The following is a 20,363-nucleotide window of genomic DNA, read 5'->3' on the forward strand; positions in this document are numbered from 1 at the left end:
TGTCTGTATCGGCAATAAAAAGAAAAAGTTTCCAATTTAAATAGCTAGAGAATAAAAACAATTTGCCAGTAATGGGAAAAAGCCTACAGCACCTGGTGTTCTCATGTGGTCTCCCACCCAAGTACTAACCAGGCCCAACATTGCTTAGCTTCCAAGATCAGATTACATTGGGCGTATCCAATGTGGTATAGCTGTAGGTGAGATACAGGCACTATTTTGCCCTCTTCTACTTCTATAACCAGGTAAGCTAATAAAAAAGTTTCCTAACTGTATTGGCTTACTGAAAAAATCATGTGTTGGTAATGTAAAAAGACCTACAGGACATGATATTAGCAGGTGGTCTCAAATTAAACTACTAAAGAGGCTCATCAATGTTTAGCTGCCAAAAGCAGTTGGAATTGGGCTTAAACAGTGTGGTAAGTTTTTAGGTGATGGCTATTGTGTCTGTTTGACCTCTTCCAAATGTCTGTACTGGCAATAAAAAAAGTTTCCAATTTAAATAGCTAGAGAATAAAAAAAATTGCCAGTAATAAGAAAAAACAAACAGCACCTGGTGTTCCCATGTGGTCTCCCACCCAAGTACTAACCAGGCCCAACACTGCTTAGCTTCCAAGATCAGACGAGATTGGGCGTATCCAATGTGGTATGGCTGTAGGTGAAATACGAGCACTTTTTTGCCCTCTTCTACTTCTATAACCAGGTAAGCTAATAAAAAAGTTTCCTAACTGTATTGGCCTACTGAAAAAAATCATGTGTTGGTAATGTAAAAAGACCTACAGGACATGATATTAGCAGGTGGTCTCAAATTAAACTACTAAAGAGGCTCAACAATGTTTAGCTGCCAAAAGCAGTTGGAATTGGGCCTAAACAGTGTGGTAAGTTTTTAGGTGATGGCTATTGTGTCTGTTTGACCTCTTCCAAATGTCTGTACTGGCAATAAAGAGAAAAAAGTTTCCAATTTAAAAAGCTAGAGAATAAAAACAATTTGCCAGTAATGGGAAAAACCTACAGCACCTGGTGTTCCCATGTGGTCTCCCACCCAAGTACTAACCAGGCCCAACACTGCTTAGCTTCCAAGATCAGACGAGATTGGGCGTATCCAATGTGGTATGGCTGTAGGTGAGATACAGGCACTTTTTTGCCCTCTTCTACTTCTATAACCAGGTAAGCTAATAAAAAAGTTTCCTAACTGTATTGGCTTACTGAAAAAAATCATGTGTTGGTAATGTAAAAAGACCTACAGGACATGATATTAGCAGGTGGTCTCAAATTAAACTACTAAAGAGGCTCAACAATGTTTAGCTGCCAAAAGCAGTTGGAATTGGGCCTAAACAGTGTGGTAAGTTTTTAGGTGATGGCTATTGTGTCTGTTTGACCTCTTCCAAATGTCTGTACTGGCAATAAAGAGAAAAAAGTTTCCAATTTAAAAAGCTAGAGAATAAAAACAATTTGCCAGTAATGGTAAAAACCTACAGCACCTGGTGTTCCCATGTGGTCTCCCACCCAAGTACTAACCAGGCCCAACACTGCTTAGCTTCCAAGATCAGACGAGATTGGGCGTATCCAATGTGGTATGGCTGTAGGTGAGATACAGGCACTTTTTTGCCCTCTTCTACTTCTATAACCAGGTAAGCTAATAAAAAAGTTTCCTAACTGTATTGGCTTACTGAAAAAAATCATGTGTTGGTAATGTAAAAAGACCTACAGGACATGATATTAGCAGGTGGTCTCAAATTAAACTACTAAAGAGGCTCAACAATGTTTAGCTGCCAAAAGCAGTTGGAATTGGGCCTAAACAGTGTGGTAAGTTTTTAGGTGATGGCTATTGTGTCTGTTTGACCTCTTCCAAATGTCTGTACTGGCAATAAAGAGAAAAAAGTTTCCAATTTAAAAAGCTAGAGAATAAAAACAATTTGCCAGTAATGGGAAAAACCTACAGCACCTGGTGTTCCTATGAGGTCTCCCACCCAGGTACTAACCAGGCCCAACACTGCTTAGCTTCCAAGATCAGACGAGATTAGGCGTATCTAATGTGGTATGGCTGTAAGTGAGATACAGGCACTTTTTTGCCCTCTTCTACTTCTATAACCAGGTAAGTTAATAAAAAAGTTTCCTAACTGTATTGGCTTACTGAAAAAAATCATGTGTTGGTAATGTAAAAAGACCTACAGGACATGATATTAGCAGGTGGTCTCAAATTAAACTACTAAAGAGGCTCAACACTGTTTAGCTGCCAAAAGCAGTTGGAATTGGGCCTAAACAGTGTGGTAAGTTTTTAGGTGATGGCTATTGTGTCTGTTTGACCTCTTTCAAATGTCTGTACTGGCAATAAAGAGAAAAAAGTTTCCAATTTAAAAAGCTAGAGAATAAAAACAATTTGCCAGTAATGGGAAAAACCTACAGCACCTGGTGTTCCCATGTGGTCTCCCACCCAAGTACTAACCAGGCCCAACACTGCTTAGCTTCCAAGATCAGACGAGATTGGGCGTATCCAATGTGGTATGGCTGTAGGTGAGATACAGGCACTTTTTTGCCCTCTTCTACTTCTATAACCAGGTAAGCTAATAAAAAAGTGTCCTAACTGTTTTGGCTTACTGAAAAAAATCATGTGTTGGTAATGTAAAAAAACCTACAGGATATGATATAAGCAGGTGGTCTCAAATTAAACTACTAAAGAGGCTCAACACTGTTTAGCTGCCAAAAGCAGTTGGAATTGGGCCTAAACAGTGTGGTAAGTTTTTAGGTGATGGCTATTGTGTCTGTTTGACCTCTTCCAAATGTCTGTACTGGCAATAAAAAAAAGTTTCCAATTTAAATAGCTAGAGAATATAAACAATTTGCCAGTAATGGAAAAAATCCTACAGCACCAGGTGTTCCCCCACCCAAGTACTAACCAGGCCCAACACTGCTTAGCTTTCAAGATCAGACGAGATTAGGCGTATCCAATGTGGTATGGCTGTAGGTGAAATACAAGCACTTTTTTGCCCTCTTCTACTTCTATAACCAGGTAAGCTAATAAAAAAGTTGCCTAACTGTATTGGCCTACTGAAAAAAATCATGTGTTGGTAATGTAAAAAGACCTACAGGACATGATATTAGCAGGTGGTCTCAAATTAAACTACTAAAGAGGCTCAACAATGTTTAGCTGCCAAAAGCAGTTGGAATTGGGCCTAAACAGTGTGGTAAGTTTTTAGGTGATGGCTATTGTGTCTGTTTTACCTCTTCCAAATGTCTGTACTGGCAATAAAGAGAAAAAAGTTTCCAATTTAAAAAGCTAGAGAATAAAAACAATTTGCCAGTAATGGGAAAAACCTACAGCACCTGGTGTTCCCATGTGGTCTCCCACCCAAGTACTAACCAGGCCCAACACTGCTTAGCTTCCAAGATCAGACGAGATTGGGCGTATCCAATGTGGTATGGCTGTAGGTGAGACACAGGCACTTTTTTGCCCTCTTCTACTTCTATAACCAGGTAAGCTAATAAAAAAGTGTCCTAACTGTTTTGGCTTACTGTAAAAAATCATGTGTTGGTAATGTAAAAAAACCTACAGGACATTTTATAAGCAGATGGTCTCAAATTAAACTACTAAAGAGGCTCAACACTGTTTAGCTGCCAAAAGCAGTTGGAATTGGGCCTAAACAGTGTGGTAAGTTTTTAGGTGATGGCTATTGTGTCTGTTTTACCTCTTCCAAATGTCTGTACTGGCAATAAAGAGAAAAAAGTTTAAAATTTAAAAAGCTAGAGAATAAAAACAATTTGCCAGTAATGGGAAAAACCTACAGCACCTGGTGTTCCCATGTGGTCTCCCACCCAAGTACTAACCAGGCCCAACACTGCTTAGCTTCCAAGATCGGACGAGATTGGGCGTATCCAATGTGGTATGGCTGTAGGTGAAATGCAAGCACTTTTTTGCCCTCTTCTACTTCTATAACCAGGAAAGCTAATAAAAAATTTTCCTAACTGTTTTGGCTTACTGATTAAAATCATGTGTTGGTAATGTAAAAAGACCTACAGGACATGATATAAGCAGGTGGTCTCAAATTAATCTACTAAAGAGGCTCAACACTGGTTAGCTGCCAAAAGCAGTTGGAATTGGGCCGAAAAAGTGTGGTAAGTCTTTAGGTGATGGCTATTGTGTCTGTTTGACCTCTCCCAAATGTCTGTATCGGCAATAAAAAGAAAAAGTTTCCAATTTAAATAGCTAAAGAATAAAAACAATTTGCCAGTAATGGGAAAAAGCCTACAGCACCTGGTGTTCCCATGTGGTCTCCCACCAAAGTACTAACCAGGCCCAACATTGCTTAGCTTCCAAGATCAGACGAGATTGGGCATATCCAATGTGGTATGGCTGTAGGTGAGATACAGGCACTATTTTGCCCTCTTCTACTTCTATAACCAGGTAAGCTAATAAAAAAAGTTTCCTAACTGTATTGGCTTACTGAAAAAAATCATGTGTTGGTAATGTAAAAAGACCTACAGGACATGATATAAGCAGGTGGTCTCAAATTAATCTACTAAAGAGGCTCAACAATGTTTAGCTGCCAAAAGCAGTTGGAATTGGGCCTAAACAGTGTGGTAAGTTTTTAGGTGATGGCTATTGTGTCTGTTTGACCTCTTCCAAATGTCTGTACTGGCAATAAAGAGAAAAAAGTTTCCAATTTAAAAAGCTAGAGAATAAAAACAATTTGCCAGTAATGGGAAAAACCTACAGCACCTGGTGTTCCCATGTGGTCTCCCACCCAAGTACTAACCAGGCCCAACACTGCTTAGCTTCCAAGATCAGACGAGATTGGGCGTATCCAATGTGGTATGGCTGTAGGTGAAATACAGGCACTTTTTTGCCCTCTTCTACTTCTATTACCAGGTAAGCTAATAAAAAAGTTTCCTAACTGTTTTGGCTTACTGAAAAAAATCATGTGTTGGTAATGTAAAAAGACCTGCAGGACATGATATAAGCAGGTGGTCTCAAATTAATCTACTAAAGAGGCTCAACACTGTTTAGCTGCCAAAAGCAGTTGGAATTGGGCCGAAAAAGTGTGGTAAGTCTTTAGGTGATGGCTATTGTGTCTGTTTGACCTCTCCCAAATGTCTGTATCGGCAATAAAAAGAAAAAGTTTCCAATTTAAATAGCTAGAGAATAAAAACAATTTGCCAGTAATGGGAAAAAGCCTACAGCACCTGGTGTTCTCATGTGGTCTCCCACCCAAGTACTAACCAGGCCCAACATTGCTTAGCTTCCAAGATCAGACGAGATTGGGCGTATCCAAAGTGGTATGGCTGTAGGTGAGATACAGGCACTATTTTGCCCTCTTCTACTTCTATAACCAGGTAAGCTAATAAAAAAGTTTCCTAACTGTTTTGGCTTACTGAAAAAAATCATGTGTTGGTAATGTAAAAAGACCTACAGGACATGATATTAGCAGGTGGTCTCAAATTAAACTACTAAAGAGGCTCAACAATGTTTAGCTGCCAAAAGCAGTTGGAATTGGGCTTAAACAGTGTGGTAAGTTTTTAGGTGATGGCTATTTTGTCTGTTTGACCTCTTCCAAATGTCTGTACTGGCAATAAAAAAAGTTTCCAATTTAAATAGCTAGAGAATAAAAAAAAATTGCCAGTAATAAGAAAAAACCTACAGCACCTGGTGTTCCCATGTGGTCTCCCACCCAAGTACTAACCAGGCCCAACACTGCTTAGCTTCCAAGATCAGACGAGATTGGGCGTATCTAATGTGGTATAGCTGTAGGTGAGATACAGGCACTTTGTTGCCCTCTTCTACTTCTATAACAAGGTAAGTTAATAAAAAAGTTTCCTAACTGTTTTGGCTTACTGAAAAAAATCATGTGTTGGTAATGTAAAAAGACCTACAGGACATGATATAAGCAGGTGGTCTCAAATTAAACTACTAAAGAGGCTCAACACTGTTTAGCTGCCAAAAGCAGTTGGAATTGGGCCTAAACAGTGTGGTAAGTTTTTAGGTGATGGCTATTGTGTCTGTTTGACCTCTTCCAAATGTCTGTACTGGCAATAAAGAGAAAAAAGTTTCCAATTTAAAAAGCTAGAGAATAAAAACAATTTGCCAGTAATGGGAAAAACCTACAGCACCTGGTGTTCCCATGAGGTCTCCCACCCAGGTACTAACCAGGCCCAACACTGCTTAGCTTCCAAGATCAGACGAGATTGGGCGTATTTAATGTGGTATGGCTGTAGGTGAGATACAGGCACTTTTTTGCCCTCTTCTACTTCTATAACCAGGTAAGTTAATAAAAAAGTTTCCTAACTGTATTGGCTTACTGAAAAAAATCATGTGTTGGTAATGTAAAAAGACCTATAGGACATGATATTAGCAGGTGGTCTCAAATTAAACTACTAAAGAGGCTCAACACTGTTTAGCTGCCAAAAGCAGTTGGAATTGGGCCTAAACAGTGTGGTAAGTTTTTAGGTGATGGCTATTGTGTCTGTTTGACCTCTTTCAAATGTCTGTACTGGCAATAAAGAGAAAAAAGTTTCCAATTTAAAAATCTAGAGAATAAAAACAATTTGCCAGTAATGGGAAAAACCTACAGCACCTGGTGTTCCCATGTGGTCTCCCACCCAAGTACTAACCAGGCCCAACACTGCTTAGCTTCCAAGATCAGACGAGATTGGGCGTATGCAATGTGGTATGGCTGTAGGTGAGATACAGGCACTTTTTTGCCCTCTTCTACTTCTATAACCAGGTAAGCTAATAAAAAAGTGTCCTAACTGTTTTGGCTTACTGAAAAAAATCATGTGTTGGTAATGTAAAAAAACCTGCAGGACATGATATAAGCAGGTGGTCTCAAATTAAACTACTAAAGAGGCTCAACACTGTTTAGCTGCCAAAAGCAGTTGGAATTGGGCCTAAACAGTGTGGTAAGTTTTTAGGTGATGGCTATTGTGTCTGTTTGACCTCTTCCAAATGTCTGTACTGGCAATAAGAAAAAGTTTCCAATTTAAATAGCTAGAGAATATAAACAATTTGCCAGTAATGGAAAAAATCCTACAGCACCAGGTGTTCCCCCACCCAAGTACTAACCAGGCCCAACACTGCTTAGCTTTCAAGATCAGACGAGATTAGGCGTATCCAATGTGGTATGGCTGTAGGTGAAATACAAGCACTTTTTTGCCCTCTTCTACTTCTATAACCAGGTAAGCTAATAAAAAAGTTTCCTAACTGTATTGGCCTACTGAAAAAAATCATGTGTTGGTAAAGTAAAAAGACCTACAGGACATGATATTAGCAGGTGGTCTCAAATTAAACTACTAAAGAGGCTCAACAATGTTTAGCTGCCAAAAGCAGTTGGAATTGGTCCTAAACAGTGTGGTAAGTTTTTAGGTGATGGCTATTGTGTCTGTTTGACCTCTTCCAAATGTCTGTACTGGCAATAAAGAGAAAAAAGTTTCCAATTTAAAAAGCTAGAGAATAAAAACAATTTGCCAGTAATGGGAAAAACCTACAGCACCTGGTGTTCCCATGTGGTCTCAAACCAAAGTACTAACCAGGCCCAACACTGCTTAGCTTCCAAGATCAGACGAGATTGGGCGTATCCAATGCGGTATGGCTGTATGTGAAATACAGGCATTTTTTTGCCCTCTTCTACTTCTATAACCAGGTAAGCTAATAAAAAAGTTTCCTAACTGTTTTGGCTTACTGAAAAAAATCATGTGTTGGTAATGTAAAAAGACCTGCAGGACATGATATAAGCAGGTGGTCTCAAATTAATCTACTAAAGAGGCTCAACACTGTTTAGCTGCCAAAAGCAGTTGGAATTGGGCCGAAAAAGTGTGGTAAGTCTTTAGGTGATGGCTATTGTGTCTGTTTGACCTCTCCCAAATGTCTGTATCGGCAATAAAAAGAAAAAGTTTCCAATTTAAATAGCTAGAGAATAAAAACAATTTGCCAGTAATGGGAAAAAGCCTACAGCACCTGGTGTTCCCATGTGGTCTCCCACCCAAGTACTAACCAGGCCCAACATTGCTTAGCTTCCAAGATCAGACGAGATTGGGCGTATCCAAAGTGGTATGGCTGTAGGTGAGATACAGGCACTTTGTTGCCCTCTTCTACTTCTATAACCAGGTAAGTTAATAAAAAAGTTTCCTAACTGTTTTGGCTTACTGAAAAAAATCATGTGTTGGTAATGTAAAAAGACCTACAGGACATGATATAAGCAGGTGGTCTCAAATTAAACTACTAAAGAGGCTCAACACTGTTTAGCTGCCAAAAGCAGTTGGAATTGGGCCTAAACAGTGTGGTAAGTTTTTAGGTGATGGCTATTGTGTCTGTTTGACCTCTTCCAAATGTCTGTACTGGCAATAAAGAGAAAAAAGTTTCCAATTTAAAAAGCTAGAGAATAATAATCAATTTGCCAGTAATGGGAAAAACCTACAGCACCTGGTGTTCCCATGTGGTCTCCCACCCAAGAACTAACCAGGCCCAACACTGCTTAGCTTCCAAGATCAGACGAGATTGGGCGTATCCAATGTGGTATGGCTGTAGGTGAGATACAGGCTTTTTTTTGCCCTCTTCTACTTCTATAACCAGGTAAGCTAATAAAAAAGTGTCCTAACTGTTTTGGCTTACTGAAAAAAATCATGTGTTGGTAATGTAAAAAAACCTACAGGACATGATATAAGCAGGTGGTCTCAAATTAAACTACTAAAGAGGCTCAACACTGTTTAGCTGCCAAAAGCAGTTGGAATTGGGCCTAAACAGTGTGGTAAGTTTTTAGGTGATGGCTATTGTGTCTGTTTGACCTCTTCCAAATGTCTGTACTGGCAATAAAAAAAGTTTCCAATTTAAATAGCTAGAGAATATAAACAATTTGCCAGTAATGGAAAAAATCCTACAGCACCAGGTGTTCCCCCACCCAAGTACTAACCAGGCCCAACACTGCTTAGCTTTCAAGATCAGGCGTATCCAATGTGGTATGGCTGTAGGTGAAATACAAGCACTTTTTTGCCCTCTTCTACTTCTATAACCAGGTAAGCTAATAAAAAAGTTTCCTAACTGTATTGGCCTACTGAAAAAAATCATGTGTTGGTAATGTAAAAAGACCTACAGGACATGATATTAGCAGGTGGTCTCAAATTAAACTACTAAAGAGGCTCAACAATGTTTAGCTGCCAAAAGCAGTTGGAATTGGGCCTAAACAGTGTGGTAAGTCTTTAGGTGATGGCTATTGTGTCTGTTTGACCTCTCCCAAATGTCTGTATCGGCAATAAAAAGAAAAAGTTTCCAATTTAAATAGCTAGATAATAAAAACAATTTGCCAGTAATGGGAAAAAGCCTACAGCACCTCGTGTTCCCATGTGGTCTCCCACCCAAGTACTAACCAGGCCCAACATTGCTTAGCTTCCAAGATCAGATGAGAATGGGCGTATCCAATGTGGTATAGCTGTAGGTGAGATATAGGCACTTTGTTGCCCTCTTCTACTTCTATAACCAGGTAAGCTAATAAAAAAGTTTCCTAACTGTATTGGCTTACTGAAAAAAATCATGTGTTGGTAATGTAAAAAGACCTACAGGACATGATATTAGCAGGTGGTCTCAAATTAAACTACTAAAGAGGCTCAACAATGTTTAGCTGCCAAAAGCAGTTGGAATTGGGCTTAAACAGTGTGGTAAGTTTTTAGGTGATGGCTATTGTGTCTGTTTGACCTCTTCCAAATGTCTGTACTGGCAATAAAAAAAGTTTCCAATTTAAATAGCTAGAGAATAAAAAAAAATTGCCAGTAATAAGAAAAAACCTACAGCACCTGGTGTTCCCATGTGGTCTCCCACCCAAGTACTAACCAGGCCCAACACTGCTTAGTTTCCAAGATCAGACGAGATTGGGCGTATACAATGTGGTATGGCTGTAGGTGAGATACAGGCACTTTTTTGCCCTCTTCTACTTCTATAACCAGGTAAGCTAATAAAAAAGTGTCCTAACTGTTTTGGCTTACTGAAAAAAATCATGTGTTGGTAATGTAAAAAAACCTACAGGACATTTTATAAGCAGATGGTCTCAAATTAAACTACTAAAGAGGCTCAACACTGTTTAGCTGCCAAAAGCAGTTGGAATTGGGCCTAAACAGTGTGGTAAGTTTTTAGGTAATGGCTATTGTGTCTGTTTGACCTCTTCCAAATGTCTGTACTGGCAATAAAGAGAAAAAAGTTTCCAATTTAAAAAGCTAGAGAATAAAAACAAATTGCCAGTAATGGGAAAAACCTACAGCACCTGGTGTTCCCATGTGGTCTCCCACCCAAGTACTAACCAGGCCCAACACTGCTTAGCTTCCAAGATCAGACGAGATTGGGCGTATCCAATGTGGTATGGCTGTAGGTGAAATGCAAGCACTTTTTTGCCCTCTTCTACTTCTATAACCAGGTAAGCTAATAAAAAATTTTCCTAACTGTTTTGGCTTACTGATTAAAATCATGTGTTGGTAATGTAAAAAGACCTGCAGGACATGATATAAGCAGGTGGTCTCAAATTAATCTACTAAAGAGGCTCAACACTGGTTAGCTGCCAAAAGCAGTTGGAATTGGGCCGAAAAAGTGTGGTAAGTCTTTAGGTGATGGCTATTGTGTCTATTTGACCTCTCCCAAATGTCTGTATCGGCAATAAAAAGAAAAAGTTTCCAATTTAAATAGCTAGAGAATAAAAACAATTTGCCAGTAATGGGAAAAATCCTACAGCACCTGGTGTTCCCATGTGTTCTCCCACCCAAGTACTAACCAGGCCCAACATTGCTTAGCTTCCAAGATCAGACGAGATTGGGCGTATCCAAAGTGGTATGGCTGTAGGTGAGATATAGGCACTTTGTTGCCCTCTTCTACTTCTATAACCAGGTAAGTTAATAAAAAAGTTTCCTAACTGTTTTGGCTTACTGAAAAAAATCATGTGTTGGTAATGTAAAAAGACCTACAGGACATGATATAAGCAGGTGGTCTCAAATTAAACTACTAAAGAGGCTCAACACTGTTTAGCTGCCAAAAGCAGTTGGAATTGGGCCTAAACAGTGTGGTAAGTTTTTAGGTGATGGCTATTGTGTCTGTTTGACCTCTTCCAAATGTCTGTACTGGCAATAAAGAGAAAAAAGTTTCCAATTTAAAAAGCTAGAGAATAAAAACAATTTGCCAGTAATGGGAAAAACCTACAGCACCTGGTGTTCCCATGTGGTCTCCCACCCAAGTACTAACCAAGCCCAACACTGCTTAGCTTCCAAGATCAGACGAGATTGGGCGTATCTAATGTGGTATGGCTGTAGGTGAAATACAAGCACTTTTTTGCCGTCTTCTACTTCTATAACCAGGTAAGCTAATAAAAAAGTTTCCTAACTGTTTTGGCTTACTGAAAAAAATCATGTGTTGGTAATGTAAAAAAACCTACAGGACATTTTATAAGCAGATGGTCTCAAATTAAACTACTAAAGAGGCTCAACACTGTTTAGCTGCCAAAAGCAGTTGGAATTGGGCCGAAAAAGTGTGGTAAGTCTTTAGGTGATGGCTATTGTGTCTGTTTGACCTCTCCCAAATGTCTGTATCGGCAATAAAAAGAAAAAGTTTCCAATTTAAATAGCTAGAGAATATAAACAATTTGCCAGTAATGGAAAAAAACCTACAGCACCAGGTGTTCCCATGTGGTCTCCCACCCAAGTACTAACCGGGCCCAACACTGCTTAGCTTCCAAGATCAGATGAGATTGGGCGTATCCAATGTGGTATAGCTGTAGGTGAGATACAGGCACTATTTTGCCCTCTTCTACTTCTATAACCAGGTAAGCTAATAAAAAAGTTTCCTAACTGTATTGGCTTACTGAAAAAAATCATGTGTTGGTAATGTCAAAATGCCTACAGGGCATGATATTAGCAGGTGGTCTCAAATTAAACTACTAAAGAGGCTCAACAATGTTTAGCTGTCAAAAGCAGTTGGAATTGGGCCTAAACAGTGTGGTAGGTTTTTAGGTGATGGCTATTGTGTCTGTTTGACCTCTTCCAAATGTCTGTACTGGCAATAAAAAAAGTTTCCAATTTAAATAGCTAGAGAATAAAAATAATTTGCCAGTAATAAGAAAAAACCTACAGCACCTGGTGTTCCCATGTGGTCTCCCACCCAAGTACTAACCAGGCCCAACACTGCTTAGCTTCCAAGATCAGATGAGATTGGGCGTATCTAATGTGGTATGGCTGTAGGTGAGATACAGGCACTTTTTTGCCCTCTTCTACTTCTATAACCAGGTAAGTTAATAAAAAAGTTTCCTAACTGTTTTGGCTTACTGAAAAAAATCATGTGTTGGTAATGTAAAAAGACCTACAGGACATGATATAAGCAGGTGGTCTCAAATTAAACTACTAAAGAGGCTCAACACTGTTTAGCTGCCAAAAGCAGTTGCAATTGGGCCTAAACAGTGTGGTAAGTTTTTAGGTGATGGCTATTGTGTCTGTTTGACCTCTTCCAAATGTCTGTACTGGCAATAAAGAAAAAAAAGTTTCCAATTTAAAAAGCTAGAGAATAAAAACAATTTGCCAGTAATGGGAAAAACCTACAGCACCTGGTGTTCCCATGTGGTCTCCCACCCAAGTAATAACTAGGCCCAACACTGCTTAGCTTCCAAGATCAGACGAGATTGGGCGTATCCAATGTGGTATGGCTGTAGGTGAAATACAAGCACTTTTTTGCCCTCTTCTACTTCTATAACCAGGTAAGTTAATAAAAAAGTTTCCTAACTGTATTGGCTTACTGAAAAAAATCATGTGTTGGTAATGTAAAAAGACCTACAGGACATGATATTAGCAGGTGGTCTCAAATTAAACTACTAAAGAGGCTCAACACTGTTTAGCTGCCAAAAGCAGTTGGAATTGGGCCTAAACAGTGTGGTAAGTTTTTAGGTAATGGCTATTGTGTCTGTTTGACCTCTTTCAAATGCCTGTACTGGCAATAAAGAGAAAAAAGTTTCCAATTTAAAAAGCTAGAGAATAAAAACAATTTGCCAGTAATGGGAAAAACCTACAGCACCTGGTGTTCCCATGTGGTCTCCCACCCAAGTACTAACCAGGCCCAACACTGCTCAGTTTCCAAGATCAGACGAGATTGGGCGTATCCAATGTGGTATGGCTGTAGGTGAAATACAAGCACTTTTTTGCCCTCTTCTACTTCTATAACCAGGTAAGCTAATAAAAAAGTTTTCTAACTTTATTGGCTTACTGAAAAAAATCATGTGTTGGTATTGTAAAAAGACCTACAGGACATGATATTAGCAGGTGGTCTCAAATTAAACTACTAAAGAGGCTCAACAATGTTTAGCTGCCAAAAGCAGTTGGAATTGGGCCTAAACAGTGTGGTAAGTTTTTAGGTGATGGCTATTGTGTCTGTTTGACCTCTTCCAAATGTCTGTACTGGCAATAAAGAGAAAAAAGTTTCCAATTTAAAAAGCTAGAGTATTAAAACAATATGCCAGTAATGGGAAAAACCTACAGCACCTGGAGTTCCCATGTCTTCTCCCACCCAAGTACAAACCAGGCCCAACACTGCTTAGCTTCCAAGATCAGACGAGATTGGGCGTATCCAATGTGGTATGGCTGTAGGCGGAATACAAGCACTTTTTTGCCCTCTTCTACTTCTATAACCAGGTAAGCTAATAAAAAAGTTTCCTAACTGTTTTGGCTTACTTAAAAAAATCATGTGTTGGTAATGTTAAAAGACCTACTGGACATGATATAAGCAGGTGGTCTAAAATTAATCTACTAAAGAGGATCAACACTGTTTAGCTGCCAAAAGCAGTTGGAATTGGGCCGAAACAGTGTGGTAAGTCTTTAGGTGATGCCTATTGTGTCTGTTTGACCTCTCCCAAATGTCTGTGTCGGCAATAAAAAGAAAAAGTTTCCAATTTAAATAGCTAGAGAATAAAAACAATTTGCCAGTAATGGGAAAAACACTACAGCACCTGGTGTTCCCATGTGGTCTCCCACCCAATTACTAACCAGGCACAACATTGCTTAGCTTCCAAGATCAGACGAGATTGGGCGTATCCAATGTAGTATGGCTGTAGGTGAGATACAGGCACTATTTTGCCCTCTTCTACTTCTATAACCAGGTAAGCTAATAAAAAAGTTTCCGAACTGTATTGGCTTACTGAAAAAAATCATGTGTTGGTAATGTAAAAAGACCTATAGGACATGATATTAGCAGGTTGTCTCAAATAAAACTACTAAAGAGGCTCAACAATGTTTAGCTGCCAAAAGCAGTTGGAATTGGGCCTAAACAGTGTGGTAAGTTTTTAGGTGATGGCTATTGTGTCTGTTTGACCACTTCCAAATGTCTGTACTGGCAATAAAGAGAAAAAAGTTTCCAATTTAAAAAGCTAGAGAATAAAAACAATTTGCCAGTAATGGGAGAAACCTACAGCACCTTGTGTTCCCATGTGGTCTCCCACCCAAGTACTAACCAGGCCCAACACTGCTTAGCTTCCAAGATCGGACGAGATTGGGCGTATCCAATGTGGTATGGCTGTAGGTGAGATACAGGCACTTTTTTGCCCTCTTCTACTTCTATAACCAGGTAAGCTAATAAAAAAGTGTCCTAACTGTTTTGGCTTACTGAAAAAAATCATGTGTTGGTAATGTAAAAAAACCTACAGGACATGATATAAGCAGGTGGTCTCAAATTAATCTACTAAAGAGGCTCAACACTGTTTAGCTGCCAAAAGCAGTTGGAATTGGGCCGAAAAAGTGTGGTAAGTCTTTAGGTGATGGCTATTGTGTCTGTTTGACCTCTCCCAAATGTCTGTATCGGCAATAAAAAGAAAAAGTTTCCAATTTAAATAGCTAGAGAATAAAAACAATTTGCCAGTAATGGGAAAAAGCCTACAGCACCTGGTGTTCCCATGTGGTCTCCCACCCAAGTACTAACCAGGCCCAACATTGCTTAGCTTCCAAGATCAGATGAGATTGGGCGTATCCAATGTGGTATGGCTGTAGGTGAGATACAGGCACTTTTTTGCCCTCTTCTACTTCTATAACCAGGTAAGCTAATAAAAAAGTTTCCTAACTGTTTTGGCTTACTGAAAAAAATCATGTGTTGGTAATGTAAAAAGACCTACAGGACATGATATTAGCAGGTGGTCTCAAATTAAACTACTAAAGAGGCTCAACAATGTTTAGCTGCCAAAAGCAGTTGGAATTGGGCTTAAACAGTGTGGTAAGTTTTTAGGTGATGGCTATTGTGTCTGTTTGACCTCTTCCAAATGTCTGTACTGGCAATAAAAAAAAGTTTCCAATTTAAATAGCTAGAGAATAAAAACAATTTGCCAGTAATAAGAAAAAACATACAGCACCTGGTGTTCCCATGTGGTCTCCCACCCAAGTACTAACCAGGCCCTGCACTGCTTAGCTTCCAAGATCAGACGAGATTGGGCGTATCTAATGTGGTATGGCTGTAGGTGAGATACAGGCACTTTTTTGCCCTCTTTTACTTCTATAACCAGGTAAGTTAATAAAAAAGTTTCCTAACTGTTTTGGCTTACTGAAAAAAATCATGTGTTGGTAATGTAAAAAGACCTACAGGACATGATATAAGCAGGTGGTCTCAAATTAAACTACTAAAGAGGCTCAACACTGTTTAGCTGCCAAAAGCAGTTGGAATTGGGCCTAAACAGTGTGGTAAGTTTTTAGGTGATGGCTATTGTGTCTGTTTGACCTCTTCCAAATGTCTGTACTGGCAATAAAGAGAAAAAAGTTTCCAATTTAAAAAGCTAGAGAATAAAAACAATTTGCCAGTAATGGGAAAAACCTACAGCACCTGGTGTTCCCATGTGGTCTCCCACCCAAGTACTAACCAGGCCCAACACTGCTTAGCTTCCAAGATCAGACGAGATTGGGCGTATCCAATGTGGTATGGCTGTAGGTGAAATATAAGCACTTTTTTGCCCTCTTCTACTTCTATAACCAGGTAAGCTAATAAAAAGTTTCCTAACTGTTTTGGCTTACTGAAAAAAATCATGTGTTGGTACTGTAAAAAGACCTACAGGACATGATATAAGCAGGTGGTCTCAAATTAAACTACTAAAGAGGCTCAACACTGTTTAGCTGCCAAAAGCAGTTGCAATTGGGCCTAAACAGTGTGGTAAGTTTTTAGGTGATGGCTATTGTGTCTGTTTGACCTCTTCCAAATGTCTGTACTGGCAATAAAAGTTTTTTTCCAATTTAAATAGCTAGAGAATAAAAACAATTTGCCAGTAATAAGAAAAAACCTACAGCACCTGGTGTTCCCATGTGGTCTCCCACCCAAGTACTAACCAGGCCCAACACTGCTTAGCTTCTAAGATCAGACGAGATTGGGCGTATCTAATGTGGTATGGCTGTAGGTGAGATACAGGCACTTTTTTGCCCTCTTCTACTTCTATAAACAGGTAAGTTAATAAAAAAGTTTCCTAACTGTATTGGCCTACTGAAAAAAATCATGTGTTGGTAATGTAAAAAGACCTACAGGACATGATATAAGCAGGTGGTCTCAAATTAAACTACTAAAGAGGCTCAACACTGTTTAGCTGCCAAAAGCAGTTGGAATTGGGCAAAAACAGTGTGGTAAGTTTTTAGGTGATGGCTATTGTGTCTGTTTGACCTCTTCCAAATGTCTGTACTGGCAATAAAAAAAAGTTTCCAATTTAAAAAGCTAGAGAATAAAAACAATTTGACAGTAATGGGAAAAACCTACAGCACCTGGTGTTCCCATGTGGTCTCCCACCCAAGTACTAACCAGGCCCAACACTGCTTAGCTTCCAAGATCAGACGAGATTGGGCGTATCCCATGTGGTATGGCTGTAGGTGAGATACATGCACTTTTTTGCACTCTTCTACTTCTATAACCAGGTAAGCTAATAAAAAAGTGTCCTAACTTTTTTGGCTTACTGAAAAAAATCATGTGTTGGTAATGTAAAAAGACCTACAGGACATGATATTAGCAGGTGGTCTCAAATTAAACTTCTAAAGAGGCTCAACACTGTTTAGCTGCCAAAAGCAGTTGGAATTGGGCCTAAACAGTGTGGTAAGTTTTTAGGTGATGGCTATTGTGTCTGTTTGACCTCTTCCAAATGTCTGTACTGGCAATAAAGTGAACAAAGTTTCCAATTTAAAAAGCTAGAGAATAAAAACAATTTGTCAGTAATGGGAAAAACCTAGAGCACCTGGTGTTCCCATGTGGTCTCCCACCCAAGTACTAACCAGGCCCAACACTGCTTAGCTTCCAAGATCAGACGAGATTGGGCGTATCTAATGTGGTATGGCTGTAGGTGAGATACAGGCACTTTTTTGCCCTCTTCTACTTCTATAACCAGGTAAGCTAATAAAAAAGTTTCCTAACTGTTTTGGCTTACTGAAAAAAATCATGTGTTGGTAATGTAAAAAGACCTACAGGACATGATCTAAGCAGGTGGTCTCAATTTAAACTACTAAAGAGGCTCAACACTGTTTAGCTGCCAAAAGCAGTTGCAATTGGGCCTAAACAGTGTGGTAAGTTTTTAGGTGATGGCTATTGTGTCTGTTTGACCTCTTCCAAATGTCTGTACTGGCAATAAAAGTTTTTTTTCCAATTTAAATAGCTAGAGAATAAAAACAATTTGCCAGTAATAAGAAAAAACCTACAGCACCTGGTGTTCCCATGTGGTCTCCCACCCAAGTACTAACCAGGCCCAACACTGCTTAGCTTCCAAGATCAGACGAGATTGGGCGTATCTAATGTGGTATGGCTGTAGGTGAGATACAGGCACTTTTTTGCCCTCTTCTACTTCTATAACCAGGTAAGTTAATAAAAAAGTTTCCTAACTGTATTGGCTTACTGAAAAAAATCATGTGTTGGTAATGTAAAAAGACCTACAGGACTTGATATTAGCAGGTGGTCTCAAATTAAACTACTACAGAGGCTCAACACTGTTTAGCTGCCAAAAGCAGTTGGAATTGGGCCTAAACAGTGTGGTAAGTTTTTAGGTGATGGCTATTGTGTCTGTTTGACCTCTTTCAAATGCCTGTACTGGCAATAAAGAGAAAAAAGTTTCCAATTTAAAAAGCTAGAGAATAAAAACAATTTGCCAGTAATGGGAAAAACCTACAGCACCTGGTGTTCCCATGTGGTCTCCCACCCAAGTACTAACCAGGCCCAACACTGCTTAGTTTCCAAGATCAGACGAGATTGGGCGTATCCAATGTGGTATGGCTGTAGGTGAAATACAAGCACTTTTTTGCCCTCTTCTACTTCTATAACCAGGTAAGCTAATAAAAAAGTTTCCTAACTGTATTGGCTTACTGAAAAAAATCATGTGTTGGTAATGTAAAAAGACCTACAGGACATGATATTAGCAGGTGGTCTCAAATTAAACTACTAAAGAGGCTCAACAATGTTTAGCTGCCAAAAGCAGTTGGAATTGGGCCTAAACAGTGTGGTAAGTTTTTAGGTGATGGCTATTGTGTCTTTTTGACCTCTTCCAAATGTCTGTACTGGCAATAAAGAGAAAAAAGTTTCCAATTTAAAAAGCTAGAGAATAAAAACAATTTGCCAGTAATGGGAAAAACCTAGAGCACCTGGTGTTCCCATGTGGTCTCCCACCCAAGTACTAACCAGGCCCAACACTGCTTAGCTTCCAAGATCAGACGAGATTGGGCGTATCCAATGTGGTATGGCCGTAGGTGAGATACAGGCACTTTTTTGCCCTCTTCTACTTCTATAACCAGGTAAGCTAATAAAAAAGTGTCCTAACTGTTTTGGCTTACTGAAAAAAATCATGTGTTGGTAATGTAAAAAAACCTACAGGACATTTTATAAGCAGATGGTCTCAAATTAAACTACTAAAGAGGCTCAACACTGTTTAGCTGCCAAAAGCAGTTGGAATTGGGCCTAAACAGTGTGGTAAGTTTTTAGGTGATGGCTATTGTGTCTGTTTGACCTCTTCCAAATGTCTGTACTGGCAATAAAGAGAAAAAGGTTTCCAATTTAAAAAGCTAGAGAATAAAAACAACTTGCCAGTAATGGGAAAAACCTACAGCACCTGGTGTTCCAATGTGGTCTCCCACCCAAGTACTAACCAGGCCCAACACTGCTTAGCTTCCAAGAGCAGACGAGATTGGGCGCATCCAATGTGTTATGGCTGTAGGTGAAATACAAGCACTTTTTTGCCCTCTTTTACTTCTATAACCAGGTAAGCTAATAAAAAAGTGTCCTAAATGTTTTGGATTACTGAAAAAAATCATGTGTTGGTAATGTAAAAAGACCTACAGGACATGATATAAGCAGGTAGTCTCAAATTAAACTACTAAAGAGGCTCAACACTGTTTAGCTGCCAAAAGCAGTTGGAATTGGGCCTAAACAGTGTGGTAAGTTTTTAGGTGATGGCTATTGTGTCTGTTTGACCTCTTCCAAATGTCTGTACTGGCAATAAAAAAAAGTTTCCAATTTAAATAGCTAGAGAATAAAAACAATTTGCCAGTAATGGGAAAAAACCTACAGCACCAGGTGTTCCCATGTGGTCTCCCACCCAAATACTAACCAGGCCCAACCCTGCTTTGCTTACAAGATCAGACGAGATTGGGCGTATCCAATGTGGTATGGCTGTAGGTGAGATCAGGCACTTTTTTGCCCTCTTCTACTTCTATAACCAGGTAAGTTAATAAAAAAGATTCCTAACTGTATTGGCTTACTGAAAAAAATCATGTGTTGGTAATGTAAAAAGACCTACAGGACATGATATTAGCAGGTGGTCTCAAATTAAACTTCTAAAGAGGCTCAACACTGTTTAGCTGCCAAAAGCAGGTGGAATTGGGCCTAAACAGTGTGGTAAGTTTTTAGGTGATGGCTATTGTGTCTGTTTGACCTCTTCCAAATGTCTGTACTGGCAATAAAAAAAAGTTTCCAATTTAAATAGCTAGAGAATAAAAACAATTTGCCAGTAATGGGAAAAAACCTACAGCACCTGGTGTTCCCATGTGGTCTCCCACCCAAATACTAACCAGGCCCAACCCTGCTTTGCTTACAAGATCAGACGAGATTGGGCGTATCCAATGTGGTATGGCTGTAGGTGAGATTCAGGCACTTTTTTGCCCTCTTCTACTTCTATAACCAGGTAAGTTAATAAAAAAGATTCCTAACTGTATTGGCTTACTGAAAAAAATCATGTGTTGGTAATGTAAAAAGACCTACAGGACATGATATTAGCAGGTGGTCTCAAATTAAACTTCTAAAGAGGCTCAACACTGTTTAGCTGCCAAAAGCAGGTGGAATTGGGCCTAAACAGTGTGTTAAGTTTTTAGGTGATGGCTATTGTGTCTGTTTGACCTCTTCCAAATGTCTGTACTGGCAATAAAGTGAAAAAAGTTTC

The 20,363-nt window shown here is 39.3% G+C and overlaps 37 non-coding genes and 6 pseudogenes across 37 annotated transcripts; all 43 read right to left on the reverse strand.

The window, feature by feature from the left end:
• Positions 1–80: 80 nt before the first annotated feature.
• LOC146027846 (5S ribosomal RNA) lies at positions 81–199 on the reverse strand (annotated as a pseudogene).
• A 339-nt stretch (positions 200–538) lies between these two features.
• Positions 539–657, reverse strand: LOC146033022 (5S ribosomal RNA). The gene has a single exon (XR_014458432.1). It is a non-coding gene; the product is annotated as a 5S ribosomal RNA (ribosomal RNA).
• A 345-nt stretch (positions 658–1,002) lies between these two features.
• Positions 1,003–1,121, reverse strand: LOC146032748 (5S ribosomal RNA). The gene has a single exon (XR_014458168.1). It is a non-coding gene; the product is annotated as a 5S ribosomal RNA (ribosomal RNA).
• Positions 1,122–1,466: 345 nt separating this feature from the next.
• LOC146032760 (5S ribosomal RNA) lies at positions 1,467–1,585 on the reverse strand. Its single transcript, XR_014458179.1, has one exon. It is a non-coding gene; the product is annotated as a 5S ribosomal RNA (ribosomal RNA).
• A 345-nt stretch (positions 1,586–1,930) lies between these two features.
• On the reverse strand, positions 1,931–2,049 carry LOC146034773 (5S ribosomal RNA). Its single transcript, XR_014460177.1, has one exon. It is a non-coding gene; the product is annotated as a 5S ribosomal RNA (ribosomal RNA).
• Positions 2,050–2,394: 345 nt separating this feature from the next.
• Positions 2,395–2,513, reverse strand: LOC146032771 (5S ribosomal RNA). Its single transcript, XR_014458190.1, has one exon. It is a non-coding gene; the product is annotated as a 5S ribosomal RNA (ribosomal RNA).
• A 342-nt stretch (positions 2,514–2,855) lies between these two features.
• On the reverse strand, positions 2,856–2,964 carry LOC146029600 (5S ribosomal RNA; annotated as a pseudogene).
• Positions 2,965–3,309: 345 nt separating this feature from the next.
• LOC146032783 (5S ribosomal RNA) lies at positions 3,310–3,428 on the reverse strand. The gene has a single exon (XR_014458201.1). It is a non-coding gene; the product is annotated as a 5S ribosomal RNA (ribosomal RNA).
• A 345-nt stretch (positions 3,429–3,773) lies between these two features.
• Positions 3,774–3,892, reverse strand: LOC146031526 (5S ribosomal RNA). Its single transcript, XR_014456991.1, has one exon. It is a non-coding gene; the product is annotated as a 5S ribosomal RNA (ribosomal RNA).
• Positions 3,893–4,237: 345 nt separating this feature from the next.
• On the reverse strand, positions 4,238–4,356 carry LOC146031708 (5S ribosomal RNA). The gene has a single exon (XR_014457167.1). It is a non-coding gene; the product is annotated as a 5S ribosomal RNA (ribosomal RNA).
• A 346-nt stretch (positions 4,357–4,702) lies between these two features.
• On the reverse strand, positions 4,703–4,821 carry LOC146032794 (5S ribosomal RNA). Its single transcript, XR_014458212.1, has one exon. It is a non-coding gene; the product is annotated as a 5S ribosomal RNA (ribosomal RNA).
• Positions 4,822–5,166: 345 nt separating this feature from the next.
• LOC146031649 (5S ribosomal RNA) lies at positions 5,167–5,285 on the reverse strand. The gene has a single exon (XR_014457111.1). It is a non-coding gene; the product is annotated as a 5S ribosomal RNA (ribosomal RNA).
• Positions 5,286–5,626: 341 nt separating this feature from the next.
• LOC146032615 (5S ribosomal RNA) lies at positions 5,627–5,745 on the reverse strand. The gene has a single exon (XR_014458042.1). It is a non-coding gene; the product is annotated as a 5S ribosomal RNA (ribosomal RNA).
• A 345-nt stretch (positions 5,746–6,090) lies between these two features.
• Positions 6,091–6,209, reverse strand: LOC146031950 (5S ribosomal RNA). The gene has a single exon (XR_014457401.1). It is a non-coding gene; the product is annotated as a 5S ribosomal RNA (ribosomal RNA).
• Positions 6,210–6,554: 345 nt separating this feature from the next.
• On the reverse strand, positions 6,555–6,673 carry LOC146030771 (5S ribosomal RNA). Its single transcript, XR_014456257.1, has one exon. It is a non-coding gene; the product is annotated as a 5S ribosomal RNA (ribosomal RNA).
• Positions 6,674–7,015: 342 nt separating this feature from the next.
• On the reverse strand, positions 7,016–7,124 carry LOC146029601 (5S ribosomal RNA; annotated as a pseudogene).
• A 345-nt stretch (positions 7,125–7,469) lies between these two features.
• LOC146028324 (5S ribosomal RNA) lies at positions 7,470–7,588 on the reverse strand (annotated as a pseudogene).
• A 345-nt stretch (positions 7,589–7,933) lies between these two features.
• LOC146031251 (5S ribosomal RNA) lies at positions 7,934–8,052 on the reverse strand. Its single transcript, XR_014456722.1, has one exon. It is a non-coding gene; the product is annotated as a 5S ribosomal RNA (ribosomal RNA).
• Positions 8,053–8,398: 346 nt separating this feature from the next.
• LOC146032086 (5S ribosomal RNA) lies at positions 8,399–8,517 on the reverse strand. Its single transcript, XR_014457532.1, has one exon. It is a non-coding gene; the product is annotated as a 5S ribosomal RNA (ribosomal RNA).
• A 785-nt stretch (positions 8,518–9,302) lies between these two features.
• LOC146034859 (5S ribosomal RNA) lies at positions 9,303–9,421 on the reverse strand. Its single transcript, XR_014460263.1, has one exon. It is a non-coding gene; the product is annotated as a 5S ribosomal RNA (ribosomal RNA).
• Positions 9,422–9,762: 341 nt separating this feature from the next.
• Positions 9,763–9,881, reverse strand: LOC146032632 (5S ribosomal RNA). Its single transcript, XR_014458058.1, has one exon. It is a non-coding gene; the product is annotated as a 5S ribosomal RNA (ribosomal RNA).
• Positions 9,882–10,226: 345 nt separating this feature from the next.
• On the reverse strand, positions 10,227–10,345 carry LOC146032807 (5S ribosomal RNA). Its single transcript, XR_014458224.1, has one exon. It is a non-coding gene; the product is annotated as a 5S ribosomal RNA (ribosomal RNA).
• A 345-nt stretch (positions 10,346–10,690) lies between these two features.
• Positions 10,691–10,809, reverse strand: LOC146034253 (5S ribosomal RNA). The gene has a single exon (XR_014459660.1). It is a non-coding gene; the product is annotated as a 5S ribosomal RNA (ribosomal RNA).
• A 345-nt stretch (positions 10,810–11,154) lies between these two features.
• LOC146032959 (5S ribosomal RNA) lies at positions 11,155–11,273 on the reverse strand. The gene has a single exon (XR_014458369.1). It is a non-coding gene; the product is annotated as a 5S ribosomal RNA (ribosomal RNA).
• Positions 11,274–11,618: 345 nt separating this feature from the next.
• On the reverse strand, positions 11,619–11,737 carry LOC146030735 (5S ribosomal RNA). Its single transcript, XR_014456225.1, has one exon. It is a non-coding gene; the product is annotated as a 5S ribosomal RNA (ribosomal RNA).
• A 341-nt stretch (positions 11,738–12,078) lies between these two features.
• LOC146031147 (5S ribosomal RNA) lies at positions 12,079–12,197 on the reverse strand. Its single transcript, XR_014456619.1, has one exon. It is a non-coding gene; the product is annotated as a 5S ribosomal RNA (ribosomal RNA).
• A 345-nt stretch (positions 12,198–12,542) lies between these two features.
• LOC146034020 (5S ribosomal RNA) lies at positions 12,543–12,661 on the reverse strand. The gene has a single exon (XR_014459426.1). It is a non-coding gene; the product is annotated as a 5S ribosomal RNA (ribosomal RNA).
• A 345-nt stretch (positions 12,662–13,006) lies between these two features.
• Positions 13,007–13,125, reverse strand: LOC146034326 (5S ribosomal RNA). Its single transcript, XR_014459732.1, has one exon. It is a non-coding gene; the product is annotated as a 5S ribosomal RNA (ribosomal RNA).
• Positions 13,126–13,470: 345 nt separating this feature from the next.
• On the reverse strand, positions 13,471–13,589 carry LOC146028248 (5S ribosomal RNA; annotated as a pseudogene).
• Positions 13,590–13,934: 345 nt separating this feature from the next.
• On the reverse strand, positions 13,935–14,053 carry LOC146028422 (5S ribosomal RNA; annotated as a pseudogene).
• Positions 14,054–14,398: 345 nt separating this feature from the next.
• On the reverse strand, positions 14,399–14,517 carry LOC146032385 (5S ribosomal RNA). Its single transcript, XR_014457823.1, has one exon. It is a non-coding gene; the product is annotated as a 5S ribosomal RNA (ribosomal RNA).
• Positions 14,518–14,862: 345 nt separating this feature from the next.
• On the reverse strand, positions 14,863–14,981 carry LOC146031883 (5S ribosomal RNA). The gene has a single exon (XR_014457335.1). It is a non-coding gene; the product is annotated as a 5S ribosomal RNA (ribosomal RNA).
• A 342-nt stretch (positions 14,982–15,323) lies between these two features.
• On the reverse strand, positions 15,324–15,442 carry LOC146033773 (5S ribosomal RNA). Its single transcript, XR_014459181.1, has one exon. It is a non-coding gene; the product is annotated as a 5S ribosomal RNA (ribosomal RNA).
• A 345-nt stretch (positions 15,443–15,787) lies between these two features.
• On the reverse strand, positions 15,788–15,906 carry LOC146032818 (5S ribosomal RNA). The gene has a single exon (XR_014458235.1). It is a non-coding gene; the product is annotated as a 5S ribosomal RNA (ribosomal RNA).
• A 341-nt stretch (positions 15,907–16,247) lies between these two features.
• Positions 16,248–16,366, reverse strand: LOC146033814 (5S ribosomal RNA). Its single transcript, XR_014459223.1, has one exon. It is a non-coding gene; the product is annotated as a 5S ribosomal RNA (ribosomal RNA).
• A 341-nt stretch (positions 16,367–16,707) lies between these two features.
• On the reverse strand, positions 16,708–16,826 carry LOC146031832 (5S ribosomal RNA). Its single transcript, XR_014457284.1, has one exon. It is a non-coding gene; the product is annotated as a 5S ribosomal RNA (ribosomal RNA).
• A 345-nt stretch (positions 16,827–17,171) lies between these two features.
• Positions 17,172–17,290, reverse strand: LOC146034485 (5S ribosomal RNA). Its single transcript, XR_014459892.1, has one exon. It is a non-coding gene; the product is annotated as a 5S ribosomal RNA (ribosomal RNA).
• Positions 17,291–17,633: 343 nt separating this feature from the next.
• LOC146031714 (5S ribosomal RNA) lies at positions 17,634–17,752 on the reverse strand. The gene has a single exon (XR_014457173.1). It is a non-coding gene; the product is annotated as a 5S ribosomal RNA (ribosomal RNA).
• Positions 17,753–18,097: 345 nt separating this feature from the next.
• Positions 18,098–18,216, reverse strand: LOC146032069 (5S ribosomal RNA). Its single transcript, XR_014457516.1, has one exon. It is a non-coding gene; the product is annotated as a 5S ribosomal RNA (ribosomal RNA).
• Positions 18,217–18,561: 345 nt separating this feature from the next.
• On the reverse strand, positions 18,562–18,680 carry LOC146032828 (5S ribosomal RNA). Its single transcript, XR_014458244.1, has one exon. It is a non-coding gene; the product is annotated as a 5S ribosomal RNA (ribosomal RNA).
• A 345-nt stretch (positions 18,681–19,025) lies between these two features.
• On the reverse strand, positions 19,026–19,144 carry LOC146035042 (5S ribosomal RNA). The gene has a single exon (XR_014460445.1). It is a non-coding gene; the product is annotated as a 5S ribosomal RNA (ribosomal RNA).
• Positions 19,145–19,486: 342 nt separating this feature from the next.
• On the reverse strand, positions 19,487–19,605 carry LOC146027755 (5S ribosomal RNA). Its single transcript, XR_014455142.1, has one exon. It is a non-coding gene; the product is annotated as a 5S ribosomal RNA (ribosomal RNA).
• Positions 19,606–19,946: 341 nt separating this feature from the next.
• Positions 19,947–20,065, reverse strand: LOC146027733 (5S ribosomal RNA). The gene has a single exon (XR_014455120.1). It is a non-coding gene; the product is annotated as a 5S ribosomal RNA (ribosomal RNA).
• Between the last annotated feature and the right edge of the window lie 298 nt (positions 20,066–20,363).

Source organism: Crinia signifera, chromosome 8 (genome assembly GCF_055691185.1).
Source record: "Crinia signifera chromosome 8, ASM5569118v1, whole genome shotgun sequence".
NCBI classification, from domain to species: Eukaryota; Metazoa; Chordata; class Amphibia; order Anura; family Myobatrachidae; genus Crinia; species Crinia signifera.